At 39.3% G+C, this 21140-nt stretch overlaps 1 long non-coding RNA gene across 1 annotated transcript; it reads left to right on the top strand.

The window, feature by feature from the left end:
* The first annotated feature begins 5438 nt into the window (after positions 1–5438).
* Positions 5439–11777, top strand: LOC141984211 (uncharacterized). The gene is made up of 3 exons (XR_012638689.1): positions 5439–5549; positions 7020–7213; positions 11581–11777. It is a non-coding gene; the product is annotated as an uncharacterized LOC141984211 (long non-coding RNA).
* The last annotated feature ends 9363 nt before the right edge of the window (positions 11778–21140 follow it).

Here is a 21140-nt window from a genome sequence, read left to right as displayed (position 1 = left end):
AGGTTAATGCCACCTTAGAAATGGAGAGATCTCCATGTTCTCAGCAGAATAGAGGAAATGATCCAGGATCTGCATAGGGCTATCAGTGTGATGCAGAGATTGTATCCATGAGTTCTCTCCATCAACTTCTCACAACCCCCTTCTTAAAAGTTTTGCATGTAGAGCACCTGCAGATTCCCAAAGTTGGTTGGCTAAAGTTGGACAGAAAATACTTTTTTCCCCCACTAAAAATGTCAACAAAATCATGTTTTCATTTTCATCAAAATGTTCTGCAGGAAATCTTGACTTTTCAGTGAAATATCAAGAAACCCAAATACTTTGGCTGAAATCCAAAATATTTAGATTTAAAAGGGTGCTGCAATACCTCATGGAAGTTGTAGTTTGGGTGCCTTATGCTCCCATTCTCATCTATGGGCCAGGTTCTCTGTCCACACTACATCTTCTATGATGCGCCATTTTCTCCTCATTTGGTGAGGGAAGAAAGTGTGTCATAGGTGTTTCTTGCCATGGTGCATCATGGAGATTTTTCTGGTTTCAGCATAAAACTCTTTGGATGAAATACCAAAACATTCTGTGGAAAGAAGACACTTTTTTGTGAAAAATTTCATTGAGTCGAAAACCCAATTTCCATCAAGAAACAGTTTCAAATGAAAATTTTCAATCAATCCTGGAGTTGCCCCATGTGCCATCTAGTCACACACCTTTCAGGGGTTTGTGTGCCCCTTGTAGTATGATGAGTGGAACTGGAGAAAAAGGGTCAAGCTTCAGGAGACACCTGAGTCCGTGTAGCACTATGGCTATAGCACCATCAACCTGCCATTGTGCATTGTGCATTGTGGATTGTTCCCGAAGGATTGTTCACTTACCGATGTTTTCTTCAGTGTAGTTTTAAATGTAACAGGTATGGGGCTTCCGCTGCTGCCTTTAGGAAATTATTGCACAGGATATTAGACATTACCTTCAGGGAGTTCAACCTATTGTTCCCCTTTCTCAGTGTTATCCCATTACTTCCAGTTACACCCCTTCTTTTATATTAAGTAATTCTTCTCCTTCCACCTCTCCCACTGCAGGATTGGAGTAAACTTCCATGCAAGTTAATTTAGATACACTTGTTCTGAGGAGTAAAATGAGGCCTGTGGAGTTCACAGTCTACAAATATTTGTAGACTTCATCCATCTCCCAGTGTCCACATCACTTACCCAAGCTATAAATATTTAGCACTTTTTGGGCCCACTTCTCAGTTATCCTAAGGCCACTATACTATGCTATCGCAGTATGAAGGGCACAAATTACAATTACACCTTCTTTACATTGCTAGGTTGTAAAGTGGCATTAGTGTAAATGAAAATCAGGGCCATTATCTTTTCTCTTATTTCAATCCCTCCAGCTACCTAACCATTTGTGTTGCTCTGCTCTGAACTTCCTACAATTTGTGAATTCTGTATCTTTCTAGCAATGAAACGTCCCAAACTAAACACAGAACTCAAGTGGCAGTCACATCTTGAAATATAAAAAGAAAAAAACTACTACCACTCTGCTCCATAAAGTAATGGCATAGCTAAGTAGCTCAAAATTGCATGGCTTTTTTTCAAACTCACTTCTAATCTGCTTCCCATTTTAACTGTCACTGCTTTCAGGGTTCTCCATCCAATTACATATCTATGTTTCAGATTATTATTTTCCAAGCTCGTATTCATGTTACGTTGTCATGACATGATGTTACATCCCAATGTCACAGGATGACACACTATAACTTCACAGTAATAAGCAAACAGCACAATGGAATGCTACAATATCATGATACTATAATTTTGTCCCAAGCTAAAAATTAAGGGGACAGTTTTAGCTCAAAGGCAAGGATGCTAGAGTGAATCATAGGGTACCACAGTCAGATTGGGGATTCTGCATTACAGCATGGAATATGCCTATCTTCGAATGGTCTGGTGCCCCCTAAGAGATACAGGAATGAAAAATATAAACCAGGCACCTACTAGCCACAGTATGAAAGACATCGGCCATGATGATACAAATGATCTGTTATTACAGGGGAGAAATCTGTTGCTAAGCTTCCCATCACTGAATGGGCTGCAGGGTCTATTGTAGATTCAGTGTGGTATTGGCAGCTTTGCAAGCTTTGCAGTTTGAATGGGGAAGAATTCCTTCCCACTGTACAATCACCCCAGTGCTCAGCCCAGGAACTCAGGCTGAGTGCTGGTTAATGGATTTGCCCCTCAGGCTGCAGCCTGAAATGTTATTTCCACTGTGAGTTACTATTCAACCCCAGAGTTGAACAAGAGATGACTCAGAACCAAAATCGTAGATCCAAACACCATGTACTTAAGGAAAGTTCTGATTTGGCATTTAGGGGGCATCTCCCCTGGACACAATACAAATGGCCAAGACAGCAAGAGCAGTTTAATACTCCTTGCTGTCAATGCTAGCCTATTTATTGGGGACCAAAACTAATGAGTGGTTATCTATTTTAGCTTCCTATATGGACTCCATTAGCATAGCATCTGAACATCCAACCATACCCCTGTGAGGCAGGATCTGTGTTATTATCCGCATTTTTCAGATGGGGAACTGAGGCTCAGAAAGGCTAAGTGACTTGACCAAGGTCACAAAGGAAGTCTGTGGTAGAGCAGAGAACTGAACCTGGGATTCCCCAGTCCCAGGCAGGCACCCAGTGGGCCACCCTTCCTCTCTAGTGATTAGTTGAGACAGGGTCATGTGCCACAAAAGAGAAAAGCTGGAGCAGAGGAATTAACTAGCTGCTGGCCAAAGGAATGCTTACATGCTCAGATATCAAACTGGGAAAAAATAAATACAAATACACATAAGCACAACACTAAAAGCTATTAATATGTTTTAATCAGTCTTATGGTAGGAGCAATGGGCTTGTACCCAAAAATATTCTAAATGAAAACAAAGGGTTATGATTTCAAATTCTTATTCACATTGGGCTATTGATTTCAATAGGACTGTGTTTGGAGTAAGGTGCTATAGAACATGAATAAGACTGTCAGAATCTGGCCCCAAAGGACCATGTATATCCAGCGATTACTGCTATCACAGATGTAGTTTTGTCTGTTGGTTGAAAGAATCTTTTGTCCCTATGAGTTTAAACAGGACAGCCTAAATAGGGAGTAAGTGAAGCTGGAGCATATTTAGGGCAAAAAGACATAAATATATAATATTGATGATACACACACTGGAATTTTTACTTCACAGAGTAAACCACAGTATTTTCATTTGAGTTGAAAACATGACCTCTAGTAGGAAAAATGTCTTCCGCATGATAGATTAATGCATGCAGCTCTGGGTCAAGATTTTTCAAAGTGACTTGTGATTTGGGATGTCCCAATCTTTAGGTGCCCAAATTGAGACACCATTAAGGAGCCTGATTTTTAGAGGGTGGGCCCTAATCACTTTTAGAAAATCAGGCCTCTTTAAATGTATTTACTTGAAGTTGAGCACCCAAAAATGGAAGTAGTCAAAGTCACTTGTCATTTCTGAAAATCTTGGCCTTGGACATTAGAGCCCAGATTTCAGAAATGGATTCTAATATTGCAGACCAAATTTTGGCAAACATTCATAGCTAAACATCTAAGTTCCTATGAATTTTTGATATGGGTCTCAGCAATTAATTGATCAAAAACATGAATCACCAAAAGAGCTAAAATGTGTAAATCTGAGAGACAGATTTGCAGAAAGGCAGTAGAGGAAGTGGGCCAGGTGAGAGGGCAGAGACGCTCCTGGCTAGGAGTCATGGATCAAAGCAGTGAGCCCAGTCTATGGGAGAGGAATTTGTGGTGGTTTCACTGGGGTAGGGATGACATAAAGAAGAGGGTTTTATTCTGGTTTATAACCATTTTTGATACTGCTGAAATTTTGTTAAAGCCGTTATCATTGATAGACCAATACTGCCCCCCTCCAATCACAGGAATATAGAAACTGCCATATTGGATCAGACTTGTGGTCTACGTACTCCAGTGTCCTGTCTCTGACAGTAGTCAGCACCAGAAGCTTCAGTGAAGGGTGTAAGAAACCTCACCATAGACAGGTGTGAAATAATATGCCCCTCATGAAGGTCTCATCCTAGTCCTTAATAGTTAGAGATTGGCTTAAAGCCTGAAGCATGAGGTTTTATATCCCTCCCAGAATTCTATTTTGCATGGAATATTATAACTCAACCACTATAACCCTTTCAAAACACGGCTACTAAGGTCCCATTCCTTCATTATTCTGAACACATCCTCCCCACTCGGCTTCTTTGAATCCCTCCACTGGCTCCCCCTGTATCACCACATCAAATTCAAGCTTCTTGTCCGCTCCTTGATGGCCCTTCACAACTCTGTCCCTGCTTGCTTATCTGTTGTCATGTCTTATTGCATCACCTGCTCCCTCCACAATTTTGACTCTATGTCAGCTCCTGAGCTGATCTGTAGGACCTCTATCCTCTCCTTCGAATCCCTCCTCTTTGCCACAACACTTGTAAGAAATCACCTACGGTAATTAATTATGATTATGTTTAGGGGCAGAATGGGTAAACTGGGGATATTACTTCATCTAATATTTTAATATTTTTAAATGCAATGTATATTTAAGTGGTCTCCTACAGCACGTGTGAACTCCTTAATACTTAACAATCTGTCCAAACATCTTAGACACTCTGGTTGCCTTCCCAATTCTGAAGAAGAGCTCTATGAAGCTTGAAAATTTGTCCTTTCCACCAACAGAAGTTAGTCCAATAGAAGATATTACCTCACCCACCATGTGTCTCTCATATCCTGGGACCCAAATGGTGGCAACAAAACTGCAAACATATAAAAATGAATACATCTAACTGAATCCCTCTTCTCACACTATTTGTTTGTCACTTGTCTTTTTGCACTGCAAATAGAGCAGAGCAGGAACGGATTCTTCATGTGTTTATACTATACCTAACACAATGGAGCCCTAATCCTGATCCAGAATGCTGGGCATTACTGCAGTAATAAATGAAAAATAATAAAGGTAATAATAATGTATAGATAGCATACAGAGGAATATGTAGAGATACAAAATTACAGATATGTGTATATACAAAATTACTACATACATATGATCTATACATAATATGCACATACACATTATATATGAGATTGCATGAGGGAATATTACTATTATTATACATGAGAGAAAGTATATAATATGCCTTTGGTATGTGGCTGTGTGCATATTTTATTTTCTTCTGTTACAGTGACTCATGACTAGCTATGACACTTGTCCATATAGCAATTTCTCTAATAAGCATAAAACAAAGTACATACCACCCCTTAAAGGCATGTTTTTTCATTCATTCCAGAGGACTGGAATGCGTTTGAATGCTTCTGAAGGGTTTTAATAAATATGAGTGTGTATGAAATACTGCTGATTCAATTACTAAATCACTTGCAACAGCTGTGGGGCTGTGATCTGTTTTGAAATGAATTATGTCGTGGTGATTACCTAAAAGGACAGGTGCATTTCTTGTATGATATTGTATGACGCATTACAGAGTAAATAAGGTAGGTACTGTATATTTTATTCTACAGCATGCATTTGGTAGAAGTGCATGGAATATATATTTCAGGGATATACAGGTCTCTTCCATGATACTGTTTGTGTATATATACACAAAAGACACATGTACTTCTCTTTGAATCCTAAACTAAAAATGCTCATTTCATCCATCAACTTTTCCTTTTTTTAGGATTAAGCACAGCTTTAAGTAAAATCAGAATTTTACTCTTTCTGTTTCACCCAGTGCATTATCATCATAACATTAATCTTTCCGGAATGGATTTCACTTGGTGGCAGTATAAAAGTATATAAATTCACTGTGAGTTTCCAAAGCAATATTAGCACCTAACATTAATAAAGGAATAAATAAAGCTCTTGTTCCAAATAAACTTAGCAAATCTACAACATCAGATTCAGAGAAAGGGTTGCAACACAAAAATACATTTATTTTTGCATAAATGGAACGTTTTCACCAGGCATGTACTTTATGCTAACAGGATTAAAGGGTGTTGTGTGTAGGTAGGAACAATGAATAATTTCCTTCCAAGTAATCCATTATTATTTATGTGCGTTAAAAAGGAGATATTCCAAAGGTTTGAGAAAATGAAGAGTCACCGAATAGCTATTTGAGTGCTATGCAAAAGTACCAAGCAAAATGACAAAAGCATCTTTTCTAAAAAGAACTAGAAAAAATATTAAAGGAAGAATTAAGGGAGATAAATAACTTCACTAAAAGTGCTCTCTAGGGGTTTCTTTAACAGTTAAGGGGCAAACGTTAAAGAGTCTGACCAATATAAAAATGATCTTTTTAATATTACAAACACACTTTTCAAACCGACTGTTTAACTTTCCAAACACTGACACAAAACTTTTATCAAGTTTATGTCTTAAAAATGAGACTTTTGTGGCAGGCCTCTGCAGATCAGTATAAATTCAATCCAATTTAAAGCACAGTAACGATGTGGGCAGTCTCAGACTATTACTTTCAATGGGATTGAGTCCCTAAGGATGACATAGACTTAGTCCCATTGAAAGTAATGGGGTAAGCAATCACATGCCATTACTTTCAAGGAGACTCAGTCTATACTATCCATAATAACATGGTAATATAAATCTGCACTGACTCATCAGCATGAAGAATGAAAATGTAAAAGAATGGCAAAGCGGCAAACGTGCACCCTGAGACAAAAAACAGGCCCCTGGTTTCTTCACATCCATAACTCATCAACGTTGAAAGTTTATTACAGAAGAGCTAAAAAGGAACGAACACAAGGTGAGACATTAAAACAAAAATGAGGTTTCTGTGTTTTACCATAGTGTTTGTCCTTTCCCTCTGTTTTCTTTCAGGGCTACACAAATGACATAATATTTGGTTCTTAGAGCCATTAATATCTGCTTCTGTGCCCCAAATCCTAAAATATGATATAAAACAATTATTAATGGAGAATTTTTTTGTCTCATAAAAACATCTGCAGGTTGGCTTCTTCTCCAGCATTGATATAGACAGCTACAAAGATTCCTGGAACCTTTCCCACAGCAATCAGACACATTTATTAATGCATTAAAGGGGTGGATAACTCAGAACAGGTGGACAGACGCTATGATTGATCCATTATTGTGAAGATACCTGATAATGGTGTGTGAAGACTGATACATCCAAAACAAAGAGGTAACAAATACCTGTCATTTTTTCCCTTTTCTATTTGCGATTGCTAGGATTGTATGGAGTAGTCGGGGAGATTAAACTCTACCCTTCTTGATCTTAACCAGAGTTTCTAGGTCTCAAAAGAGTAAAACTAACAAGAAAAGAAAAGGTAAAGCAAAAGATCCTGTCTGAGCTGTGTTATTGGGGTGTACCGTGTGACTTATTTTGGTTATAAGATTGTTGCACTGTTATGATATCCCACAAAAGCATGACTGTAATATACACACTGCATTGTATGTCCCTCTGCTGACCTGTCAACACCTTTATAAAATGCAGCCTAAGAATGGTGACTAGTTCAGAGATAACCCAAATTTTTTTCAGCCTTCCAGAAAAGGAAATTGGAATATTTCTTCTTCAACAATCAAGAGATGGAGGAGATTTTAAAACCAATAAAAAGGAATACTGAGAGGACTCCTGACGTAAATGGAGGATTGGAATCTTTGCCTTATGTAGCCGTGCTAAAGGCCACATAACAAATCACAAGTGGTCTCAAACTTAAAGGACTGATTCATCACCGTGTTACTCATTTTACACCAGTAATTCCATTGATTCCAACAGAATTATACCACTGTAAAACTGGAGTCATGCCGTGGTGAATCAGGCTCTAGTCTTAGTATGTTCATAAGTTATAATTATCAAGGGAAGACAGACCAATGCGTATGACCCTAACATTATTGATGGAGAACTGAACTCCAATTCAGCTTCAGTCTGGATTTTATTCTGATCCACTGGAAAGTTGGATGAGATATACACCAAAGACTGAACGTTTGTCTTGGATAACACTAATTGAAAACTACCACCATAATAAAAATATAATATAAAGTTGTTCTATATGGTTTACCCGACTACTTCATTTGATGATGAGCTAAATTCAGAGGATTCAAATTCAGTAGGCTTTACACACATAAAACTCTCATGTGTGTTTGCACATGAAGTAGTGTTTGCATCAAAACTGCAGGACTGGATCCTAAATTTTGCCTGCCACTACAGCTTGTTTTTCTATTAGACTGTATTTCATAGCTGACAGATGTCGACCTCACAGATGCCCCCTACCTGCTGCAAGCCTCAACAGAAGGGCCAAGAAATGAAGGGGCATGAAAAGGGGCACTTCTGAGGTGGTCTCTCTGGAACATAGTTGAAGCACAGTTCAAAATTCTGCACGCACCTTTTTTGGGTGCTCAGCTTGTGATATCTTGGCCATCATATATCAAGACATCCAGAACTGATGGACATTTGAAAATGATTATTAGGGCAGTGTGTGGAAGATTGCACTACTACTATCTATACTGTGCCTTTCCTGAGATAGATAAGATGGAAGACACATTAGTCTCCACAACAGTCAATACAGCAAACTTTCACAAGCACATCAAAACAAAACAAAAGGAAAACATTCATATTGTGTAGCTGCTTCCCCTTTGATCATGTTGCATCTTTGAAAATGGTCTCTGAAAATGCTGCTTTCTCTAAAAATCCCAAATCCTTGTTCTTGATTCGGATCTCATACCAGTGTAATTGTATTCATTTCCATGGAGTTATGCTCCACACATTTTCGCTTGTTTATGTAAGCATGGAATCAGGCCTATTATGTCTCAGGAAGGCATCATTTAATGAACCTAATTGTAGAAATATCACAAATTTGTTTTTCTGATATTTATATTGTAAACATTTTTAATGCAAATCAGATTTTCTGCCCTGAACAATGGTAAAGAAGAGACGCTGTTCTGTGTATTTCTTTATTACTTGTTTAATCCTAAAATTTTGACCAATTGTTCTTTTTATATGAAACTTTCTCAGGACAGTGGCCAATTTTCTGCATCATAGGTAAGCAATAGTATATGAAATAAGAAGGGATGGATTCAAACAGTCTTGATGAAGTGAGAACTGATGGATTTAAACAATTAAATGTGTAAAATGAAAGCCTTTTCTCACAGAGAAGTACAAGAGGGAAGAGAACCATGATTCTTACAAGTACTTCAGCACTGCTACTATAAGGAATATGCTATCACAACATGTAAAGTATTTAAAATAGATTACGTAAAAAATTGCTTGACTAACTGGATATTTATCAAGCAGAAAATGGACAAATAATCATTTGTTAGTAAGATCCCTCCCCAATCAATTATCAGACTATCCTTTTTAGTATGTGTACATATACATATTCTATATACTTGTTTATTTTTTGGTGTAGCAATGTGCATTTCTGAAAATATTTCTTAAATAGATAAATGTATCCCAATAGATAAAGTATCTTTCAAACTACAAAAACACCTTCAAATGAAGCATCTCATTTACAGAGGTGATTTGTACAGAAGAAAAGCATGTGTAGCAAATATCATACTGAAGAAGAGAAAACCATGTGCAATCCCTTGTTAGAAATTCCAGTTCTGATAAATTTATAGAGATTTTGAAATCTGTGTTTTGAGTAGGCAAGAATTACAAATAATGGAGAAGGAAATAAAGATGCCAAAGGCAGCCTTCTGATCAGTAGAAAGTTCAGTCTTTGGTTCTGACCTATTTCGGTCTGTTAGTTACTAAGTTAGTATAGCACTGTCCACTGTTCAGTTTTACATTCTGCATCTTGCAGTGGCTGTACATTAAAGTACTGGAATGCTCTCAAGGTCTGATCTGAATTTTTTTTAAAGATCCAAATATTTCCATACAAAGATATAGGGGAGTGGGGAAATATTGCATTTTTTAAAGCGGGTTGGCAGGAGGTGTGAACATAAAGTGCTAGGATAATGTGCATTCGTCTCTGATATTGTTTTGATAATTTACATTCTCAAATGCATGTCTGTATTCAAAGGGTGGCTATGGTGCTTATGTTTTCATAGTTGAGTATCTGCTTGATTCTCATCTAAGTGTAGGGCTTGATCCTGCATGGAGATACATGGACATACATATCAGTAAGCACTGGTGTTTCTTGTAATATTATCTATTGTGTTCATATAGAGTAGCTGATTTTGTTACACACAAAAGGCAGAATGCCCAAGTATATGAAGACAGGATTGAGTCTTTAGACCTGTTTTGCACCTGCTAACGACACATTCTGCACTCACCCCCTTGCTGCACATTTATAGTGGCTTGTATAGTGATGATACAAGTCCTTGCCATGTACCTTTTCTACCAAAATCTAAATTCCTTTCATTTTTGGTAGATCTGAAATATAGTGATAATAAGAGAGTTTTTATGGTTTGCATATTTTAATATTGCAAATAAAATATAGTCAGTAAATAAATCATTCATACATTAAGAATGATTACCAGTGTGTAAAGTGGAATGCTGAATTACCTTAGATATATTACCCACAATGCTTTTCAAGACAGCAGCTAATTAGCAGCAGAAAGGTCATGCAAAAAATAATGTGATTAGAAGAGGTTGAAAGAAAAAAAATAGCCACATATTTGGACATAGACCAAATTTCCTTTTTGCCACTGTAACTGAAAACCATTGCTTCAATATTTAATGAAATGCTTATGTTGCAGCACCTGGTCACATTGTCAGCACTGCCTAACCACTGCCTCCCCTGTGGGTCATTACTGCAGCCATCTGAAAGGGGGCAAACTGTTCATCGACTACAATAATGCCAGTCTTTAAGAATCTACAGCTACAAAACAGCAGGAGACAGAGTTACTTTGGCTCTGATCTTGGGAAAAATGGCTGGAGGCAAAATGCTGTTTCCTACCATCAGAGACTATACAGTTAGCAATAATTCTGTAAGTCAAAGCCCATGCATAAGACCCAGCTTGGCTGCCCTGCTTTGCTTCTCTCCCTTTGCAGAAAACTAGCAGCTCCTGGTGAGAGATCCTTGTCAACAGGAAAACAGTAGTTTACGCTACCCTGCTAATGATCCAATGCATCAATAGCTCCAACAATCACAACAAGCAGATGTCCTAAGTTAATATAGACTTTCCTGGGATTTTACTTGTGAAACATGGCTTTAAAAGGCATTAGTCTTTTGTCCTCACCAGAAATCTGCTAAATCCTGGCACCAATTCCTTGGGTACGTGAACCCCAGCCTAATGGAATTTAATTACTTTAGTGGTATTAATCATCTGTACAGTAGAGCAAAGAGTATTTTATTACCACTTTTAAGGGTTATCGGCACATTTATTTCAAATGAACTGTCAAACTACATTACGTGTAAAGCATGCCAGGTTTGAATTCTGCAGCACAGGTGAAAAGAAATTTGCAGCTTAAAACTCTTCTGACATATTAAATATGCCTATGTGTAATGTGGATGTAGTATATTTGAAATGAAAAAACAAATTTTAGCATTAATTTTAATGAGCTATTTTTTGTCTCTTTCTTATTTCTCCCATTTTTACTTCTAGCCAGTAAAAGAACTGCTCTATGCTGAGAAGACCAGAAACACCAACTGGCACCAAATAAACTGTGACACTACTAAAGGATTTGGTACACAAGAGCAATGTCAATCTTGTCCATTATCTAGCAACAAACACTGGCTCGATAACACACGATTTCTCTAATTCGCTTAAATGCATTAGATCCTTTGTGTTTTCATAAGTGACGGGAGGAGAAAGAGCTATTTTAAATTGTTGCAGTTTTTAAGAACAACCTAGATATTTTTTTAGAGATGTTAGTCAAACCATCAGTATCAGATGTATACCTAGCTATACCATTCCTGAAATTAAATCTCAAAGAACCTGAAAGAGAAAAGTTCGTCTGGTAATATTCATTTCAGCTTTCTGTGCATGTTGCAATGCACTTTACACCTACATCTAGAATCTGTCAATAATTAATAGACACTGAAAGTCCCTTTATCTTTCGCATGTTAGAGAGTTTGATTTCCATACCACCTTTGCTTTGTTTGCTGCAAGGATCCCTTGTAGGTTTTAGACCTATTCTACACCTGGTTAAAGCATATCATTTTGCACTCATCGTCTCTCACACATTTTACACTGAGAAGCAAATGAGAGCAATTTGTGACATGAGATACTACGACATGTGGAAAAGACACATAATTAGTGTCAAAATGGATCCATTTGCTTTCTAAAACCTATTTATCCTAGAATTTCAAATGAATCTAGCTGCTATGTCTCCCGCAACAACTCCATAATACTATATAATGAATTAAAAGCTAATGTGAAATTGTGTAAGCTCAAGGAATAAAATGACAATTGTACATGTCTCAAAAGTAGAGATGAGAGAACTTTAAAAGATGCTAAACTCCACAGTAGCTTTAAAGCTCTTCAGAAATTATCCCATTTTCCTAAACGGAAATTTCTAAAATGAAACCACCATTTTTCTTGACAGATCACAAAGTTACTTTGACTCTGTTGCACTAAGAGGAAAAAAATCTCAATTAGCCCTTCTTGATTTGGATGTATAACCCTTTAGCACTCTGCATGCAGCTCTCACAATGACATCTCTCAATGTTCCATATATGGTCTGAGGGCAATATAGATCTCTACCCTCCCTCTTTCAATCTCTTTCAACCGCTACAGACTAGGGATCGAATGGCTCGGCAGCAGTTCTGCAGAAAAGGACCTAGGGGTTACAGTGGACGAGAAGCTGGATATGAGTCAACAGTGTGCCCTTGTTGCCAAGAAAGCCAATGGCATTTTGGGATGTATAAGTAGGGGCATTGCCAGCAGATCGAGGGATGTGATCGTTCCCCTCTATTCGACACTGGTGAGGCCTCATCTGGAGTACTGTGTCCAGTTTTGGGACCCACACTACAAGAAGGATGTGGAAAAATTGGAAAGAGTCCAGCGGAGGGCAACAAAAATGATTAGGGGACTGGAACACATGACTTATGAGGAGAGGCTGAGGGAACTGGGGATGTTTAGTCTGAGGAAGAGAAGAATGAGGGGGGATTTGATAGCTGCTTTCAACTACCTGAAAGGGGGTTCCAAAGAGAATGGCTCTAGACTGTTCTCAGTGGTAGCTGATGACAGAACAAGGAGTAATGGTCTCAAGTTGCAATGGGGGAGGTTTAGCTTGGATATTAGGAAAAACTTTTTCACTAGGAGGGTGGTGAAACACTGGAATGTGTTACCTAGGGAGGTGGTGGAATCTCCTTCCTTAGAAGTTTTTAAGGTCAGGCTTGACAAAGACCTGGCTGGGATGATTTAATTGGGGATCGGTCCTGCTTTGAGCAGGGGGTTGGACTAGATGATCTCCTGAGGTCCCTTCCAACCCTGATATTCTATGATTCTATGATTCTCTTTTTCACTTCCTCCCTCTGTCCAAATAACTTTCTCAATTCCCCGTGGCCTCCTTCCCTGAGTAAACTGAATATGCCAAGAAATTACTATCCACGGAAAATATACTGCATGGTCACTGGTAGTAGTAGCTCCTACCTCCTGTTCTGCCAATGTTCCTCCAAAGACTGGAGGGACTGCCCATCCCTGTGGATAAGAGAACTTATACCCAGTCTCCATACCCATTAGCTTCTTTGCCTCTCAGCTGAGATTGTCAACAAGACTATGAAATGTGACATGGACATAGGCACCCTAGGATGTGGGCCCTCACCATCAATTTCCTGTGTTTTTAGAAGGGGCATGAACTATCAGTCATAGCCAACCAGGGATAGAATTGAACCAGCAACCTAAAGAGACTCTCTTTGCAGTTAGTTGTCCTTCTCCAGCTGTTTTCAGACTATGGTCTTGCTCTTCTCATGAAAATGTTTATGTATTATTGTGGAATTGTATATAACATCTCTAGAGAGGAGACCCCACTAATATAAATGCTGGGAAGTGTTATGTGCTTCAAAGGACTATTTGAAACAATGTGCTAGACAAACAAAGGTAAGAGGCATTCTTAGGAAATACTTGGGAAGAGGGGAAGGCAACTCCTCACTTCTGGACCCACCCTTTTGAAGCTGTGACCTGAAGAGAAAGCCTCTGGCTGCTGATCATCTGTTACATGAGGACCAGACCAGATAAAAGGGTGACTCTCAGATTCATGGGGCTGCTTCTTTTGAGCCAAGAAGATAATGAACTTGAAACCGCAGGAAAAACTCTCGCGGGAGGGTGGGGTAAATGACTGTTCACGGGCCAGAGCCCTTGCTTGGTTTAGGAGATGATCTCTGGGTAAGCTTATTAGCATGTGCATAATTTCTTTTATTCATTTTAATATGTTTTGTCTGTAATGTTTTTACCTTAAGACTAAAAGTACAAGACTAAAAGCTTAGAAAGAGCTGTGTGGTAATGTATAATGGTGGCAATTACACTGTTTATAGTCTCTGAAGAAGGAAAGCAAAGCAGGTCTGCTGAGGCCATCTATCTTGCTGGGGAACTGTGTGGCCTGGAGGTACCCCAATCAGGATGTAGAGAGATACAGGTCTCCACCCAAGAGAGATGATGCCTGGGAGTTGAAAGCCCAAGAGCAGGGGGCTGTCAAGGTTCCTTCCCCACTCGGAACTCTAGGGTACAGATGTGGGGACCTGCATGAAAGACCCCCTAAGCTTATTCTTACCAGCTTAGGTTAAAAACTTCCCCAAGGTACAAACTTTGCCTTGTCCTTGAACCCTATGCTACCACCACCAAGCGTGTTAAACAAAGAGCAGGGAAAGAGCCCACTTGGAGACATCTTCCCCCAAAATATCCCCCCCAGCCCTACACCCCCTTTCCTGGAGAAGGCTTGATAAAAATCCTCACCAATTTGTACAGGTGAACACAGACCCAAACCCTTGGATCTTAAGAACAATGAAAAATCAATCAGGTTCTTAAAAGAAGAATTTTAATTAAAGAAAAGGTAAAAGAATCACCTCTGTAAAAATCAGGATGGTAAATATTTTACAGGGTAATCAGATTCAAAACATAGAGAATCCCTCTAGGCAAAACCTTAAGTTACAAAAAGACACAAAAACAGGAATATACATTCCATCCAGCACAGCTATTTTACCAGCCATTAAACAAAAGGAAATCTAACGCATTTCTAGCTAGATTACTTACTAACTTACTTAACAGAGTTTCTGAGACTGCATTCCTGATCTGTTCCCGCAAAAGCATCACACAGACAGATAGACCCTTTGTCGCACCCCCCCCCCACCCACTGAAAGTATCTTGTCTCCTCATTGGTCATTTTGGTCAGGTGCCGGCGAGGTTATCTTAGCTTCTTAACCCTTCACAGGTGAAAGGATTTTGCCTCTGGCCAGGAGGGATTTTATAGCACTGTATACAGAAAGGTGGATACCCTTCCCTTTATTTTTATGACAGGGGCCTTGCTGGACCCTGGAGGGGGAATACAGGTGCAGTTGCCCTGAACTGGGACACACTGTCCCTTCATTCCACTTGTAAAGATTCTATACTTTTCTCTCTGTTTCCCTCCTAGTGTCCCATCTCTTCCTTTTTTGTATTTTGCATCTCTCACTCTGTGATTTCAGAGCCCCATCTCTTCCTCTCCCCAGGTGTGATAACAGGAATCATAGGGTTTGCCATTCCAGACCAGAGAGAACACTGGCTCATGAAGTCTGGTGTCCTGCCTCTGGCAGTGGCCAACATTTAATTCTGCAAAGAAAGGTGGAAACCCATTATAATGCACTTATCTAACTGTATAATGCTGCTTATGGGGGGAGGAAGGATTGCTTCCTGGCCTCAGCAGCCTTATGCCTAAAGCATGTGATTTGAGGGCCCTTATTGTAGCTTGCATAGTTACTAATAACGACACATTTATCTCTAACCTTCAAAATGCTATCCCCGATATTTGACCCAGGGACATAAGAACATAAGAATGAACATACTGGGTCAGACCAAAGGTCCATGTAGCTCAGTATCCTGTCTACCAACAGTGGCCAATGCCAGGTGCCCTAGAGGGAATGAACAGAACAGGTAATCATCAAGTGATACATCCCATTGCCCATTCCCAGCTTCTGGCAAAGAGATGCTAGGGACACCATCCCTGTCCATCCTGGTTAATAGCCATTGATGGACCTATCCTCCATGAGCATATCTAGTTCTTTTTTGAACCCTGCTATAGTCTTGGCCTTCACAACATCCTATGGCAAGGAGTTCCACAGCTTCACTGTGCATTGTGTGAAAAAAATACTTCCTTTTTTTTTGTTTTAAATCTGCTGCCTATTAATTTCATTTGGTGACCCCCTAGTTCTAGTGTTATGAGAAGGAGTAAATCACACTTCCTTATTTACTTTCTCCACACCAGTCATGATTTTATAAACCGCTATCATATCCCCCATTAGTCATCTCTTTTCCAAGTTGAAAAGTCCCAGTTTTATTAATCTCTCCTCATATGGCAGCCATTCCATACCCCTAATCATTTTTGTTGCCCTTTTCTGAACCTTTTCCAATTCCAATATATCTTTTTTGAGATGGGGCAATCATAGCTGCAGGCAGTATTCAAGATGTGGGCATACCATGGATTTATATAGAGGCAATATGATATTTTCTGTCTTATTATCTATCCCTTTCTTAATGATTCCCAGTATTCTGTTTGCTCTTTTGACTGCTGCTGCACATTGAGTGAATGTTTTCAGAGAACTATCCACAATGACTCCAAGATCTCTTTCTTTAGTGATAACAGCTAATTTAGACTCCATCATTTTATATGTACAGTTGGGATTATGTTTTCCAATGTGCATTACTTTGCATTTATCAACATTTCATCTACCATTTTGTTGCCTACTCACCCAGTTTTGAGAGATACTTTTGTAGCTCTTTGCAGTCTGCCTGGGACTTAACTATCTTGAGTAGTTATGTATCATCTGCAAATTTTGCAACCTCACTGTTTACCCCCTTTTCCAGATCATTTATGAATATGTTAAATAGGCCGAGTACAAACACCTGAGGGACACCACTATTTGCCTCTCTCCATTCTGAAAACTGACCATTTATTCCTACCCTTTTTTCCTATCTTTTAACCAGTTACCAATCCATACGAGGACCTTCCCTGCTATTTTGTTAGGGGGGAGGGATAGCTCAGTGGTTTGAGCATTAGCCTGCTAAACCCAGGGTTGTAAGCTCAATCCTTGAGGGGGCCATTTTGGGATCTGGGGCAAAAATTGGGGATTGGTCCTGCTTTAAGCAGGGGGTTGGACTAGATGACCTCCTGAGGTCCCTTCCAACCCTGATATTCTATGATTCTGTGACCCCACAACAGCTTACTTTGGTGAGGGACCTTGTCAAAGGCTTTCTGAAAATCTAAGTACACTGGATCCCCCTTGTCCACAAGCTTATTGATCCCCTCAAAGAATTCTAGTAGATTGGTGAGGCACGATTTCCCTTTACAAAAGTTATGTTGACTCTTCTCCAACAAATTATATTCATCATTTGGGGGTTGGACTAGATGATCTCCTGAGGTGCTTTCCAACCCTGATATTCTATGATTCTATGATCTATATATCTGACAATTTTGTTCTTTACTACAGTTTCAACCATTTTCCCTGGTACTGAAGTCAGGCTTACCGGCCTGTAATTGTTGGGATCACTTCTGGAGCCCTTTTTAAAAATTGGCATCACATTAGCTATCCTCCAGTCATCCTCCAGTCCAGAAGCTGATTTAAATGATAGGTTACAGACTACAGTTAGTAGTTCTGCGATTTCACATTTGAGTTCCTTCAAAACCCTTGGGTGAATACCAGCTGGTCCTGGTGACTTATTACTATTTAGTTTATCAATTTGTTCCAAAACCTCCTCTATTGACACTTCAATCTGGGACAGTTCCTCAGATTTGTCACCTAAAAAGAATGGCTCAGGTTTGGGAATCTCCCTCACATCCTCAGCCATGAAAACCGATGCAAATAATTCATTTAGTTTCTCTGCAATGACCTTAACGTTCTTGAGTGCTCCTTTAGCATCTCGATCGTCCAGTGGCCCAATGGTTGTTTAGCAGTCTTCCTGCTTCTGATGTACTTAAAAATGTTTTTGCTATTACTTTTTGAGTCTTTGACTAGCTGTTCTTCAAATTATTTTTTGCCCTTCCTTATTATATTTTTACACTACATTTGCCACAGTTTATGCTCCTTTCCATATTCCTCACTAGGATTTAACTTCCACTTTTTAAAGGATGCCTTTTTGCCTCCCATGACTTCTTTTACTTTGTTGTTTAGCCACCATGGCACTTTTTTTGTTCTCTATGTTTTTTAATTTGCGGTATACATTTAAATTGAACCTCTATTACGGTGTCTTACAAAAGTTTTCATGCAGTTTGCAAAGATTTCACTTTTTGTGATGTACCTTTTAATTTCTGTTTCACTAACTTCCTCATTTTTGTGTAATCCCTCTTTCTGAAATTAAATACTACAGTGAAATTAAATACTACAAGTTTTCCCCACCACAGGGATGTTAAATTTAATTACATTATGGTCACTATTACCAAGCGGTCCAGCTATATTCACCTCTTGGACCAGATCATGTGCTCCACTTAGGACTAAATCAAGAATTGCCTCTCCTCTTGTGGGTTCCAGGACTAGCTGCTCCAAGAAGCCATCATTTAAGGTGTCAAGAAACTTTATCTCTGCATCCCGTTCTGAGGTGACATGTACCCAGTCAATATGGGAATAGTTGAAATCCCCTATTATTATGCAGTTTTTTATTTTAATAGCCTCTCTAATCTCCATGAGCATTTCACAGTCACTGTCACCACCCTGGTCAGGTGGTTGGTAATATATCCCTTCTGCTTATATCATCCTGAAGCAGTACATTCTATAGATGACTGACTATACAGTGTGTGAAATCGTTAATTTTGAATGAGCCTTTGCTTCCATATGATGAGGGGGTAGAAAGAAGGGACTGATCAGTTTTCACCACCCCCAATGTACTTTCTAATAACTCAGTCAAATCTTCTCTAATTTCCTCTGACTTCTGTGATCAAAAATCCTAACCTTTTAAACCTCTAACCTTATGTAAATCATCATGTAACTTTGGCCATCTCTGTTGCCCCCTGGGACCTTTTTACCCTTGGCTAGGTTTTCATCAGTGTGAGGTGACCAAAACTGGATGCAGTTCTCCAGTGACCATTCCTGTACTGTATAGGAATGGATAATATCCCCTTAAATATTTTGGGAGCCCTCTAGTGCTGCTCAGTGTCTTGTTTAGAAGCCTACCAGAGCAGCAGTGCAGCTAGGCCTTGCAAGTTGTGTATAGTGAGTATACATACTCATCTGGATGCCAGTGTGCCCATATGGTTCCTTCCATGTTACATTTGTTCTGCAAAGAGCAAAAGACACAACGGTGCCTTTATCTGAAATAATGTTGTTATACTATTTTCTGAATTATTACTTTCTAACACACTCAGAATTATGGGCAAAAATTTCCATTGAGGTATCCATGATGACTCTCAAATCATTTAAACAGCTGAACCTTTTCAATCAAGGCTATTTTCATAAGTAATGTTTTCTTTTTAATAGCTGACCTGCGCTTTTTCTAAATTGGCTCTTTTTATATGTTAAATGTTTTTGATTTAATAAGTAACACAGTGCCCTAAGATATTAAATTGTAATGTTCTTAATTGCATCTACAATATTCCAAAATATTTAATTTTTGTAAAAGCCTCTCCATGTTAAGGGTGCAAACAGATTCCATTATTAATCTCTACTTTAGGCCCTGAATCAAAGCCCATTAAAATCAATGGGAGTTCTTCCAATGACTTCAGTGAGCTTTAGATCAGGTATATTAGTTCCTCCCTCCCCCTATTATTTTAGTGTGAAAAACTGTAGTAGCCTCAAAATTGCTAGATTAACTCTGAAAGTGAAGAAGAATACTATCACAAAGTTTGAAGAAAATTAGTCAAGTATTTTGCTAAAAAAGCCTACTTTTAACTGATACATACATTAAGTAATAGTATTTCCAGCAACAATGTCCTTTAAATGAAAATAAGCAGCTACCAATATATTTTTAAATGCCTTGGGTCAGAGTTAAGATGATTGTGTTATAATGAAATATGTACTTCTTTAAGCTTTACAAGAATTGTGTGTTCAATACTCAGATGCTCCAAGTGTGTGCTAAGTGCTACTGAGTAGAATGAGAAGACAGGGAAAGGTGGCTCTAAGCGCAGCCTCTCTCCCTCTCTCCTTGTGGAGCACTAGAGAAGCGGGTAGTATAGAGCTGATACAGGATTTCCCTATGCCAGGGGAATGCTGAGCTGTCCCTTAAGAGCACCTTTTTGGGTGATTTGCACTCTCGAGGCGACACAAAGCAGCCAGATCCAGGGCCAAGAATTGAACCCAGTATAGTTATTTATTATATGGACAGCGTAAGATTTATGATGTCTTTAGCTATTCATTTCCTTGCTTAGAAGGACTCATGTTTTGTAAGTATATTGTTATCAATTAGCAAATGTACGTAGGGTATTTATTTATTTATTTTTGGCGTGTGGTGGGTGGAATATTTGTAAAATACATTTATGCTTCTATCTTGCATTTGTCACAATCATTCTTGCCTCTTCCCTAACTGTCAAGAATATTTACATTTTGACAAATATCCCTCTTATCAACTGTCCTTTCCCCCTATGTTATATGATCCTGAGGCATGGTTTAATACCGGAGTTGACAAGTCAGGCATTCTCATGGTAACAGGCTGTGATGTTGGTCAGAGGATTATGGTTTTCCTATTGGAGGAAGATCTGGCTGTGGGTAAGGAGCTCTAATTCACACACAAGCATCTTTCACCAGGGATGAGCAAACTTTTTGGCCTGAGGACCACATCTGGGTATGGAAATTGTATGGTGGGCCATGAATGCTCACAAAATTGGGGGTTGGGGTGCGGGAGCGGGTGAGGGCTCTGGCTGGGAGTGCGGGCTCTGGGGTGGGGCCAGAAATGAGTTCAGGGTGCAGGACGGGGTTCCGGGCTGGGGCAGAGGTCGGGATGTGGGAGGGGGGTGAGGGCTCTGGCTGGAGGTGCAGATTCTGGGTGGGGCAGGGATGAAGGGTTTGGGGTGCAGGAGGGGGCTGTGGGCAGGGATGGAGCAGAGG

The sequence above is a fragment of the Natator depressus genome, chromosome 3 (assembly GCF_965152275.1).
Source record: "Natator depressus isolate rNatDep1 chromosome 3, rNatDep2.hap1, whole genome shotgun sequence".
Classification (NCBI taxonomy): domain Eukaryota; kingdom Metazoa; phylum Chordata; order Testudines; family Cheloniidae; genus Natator; species Natator depressus.
Note: the sequence above shows the minus strand (reverse complement) of the source record. Positions and strands in the feature narration are given on the sequence as shown.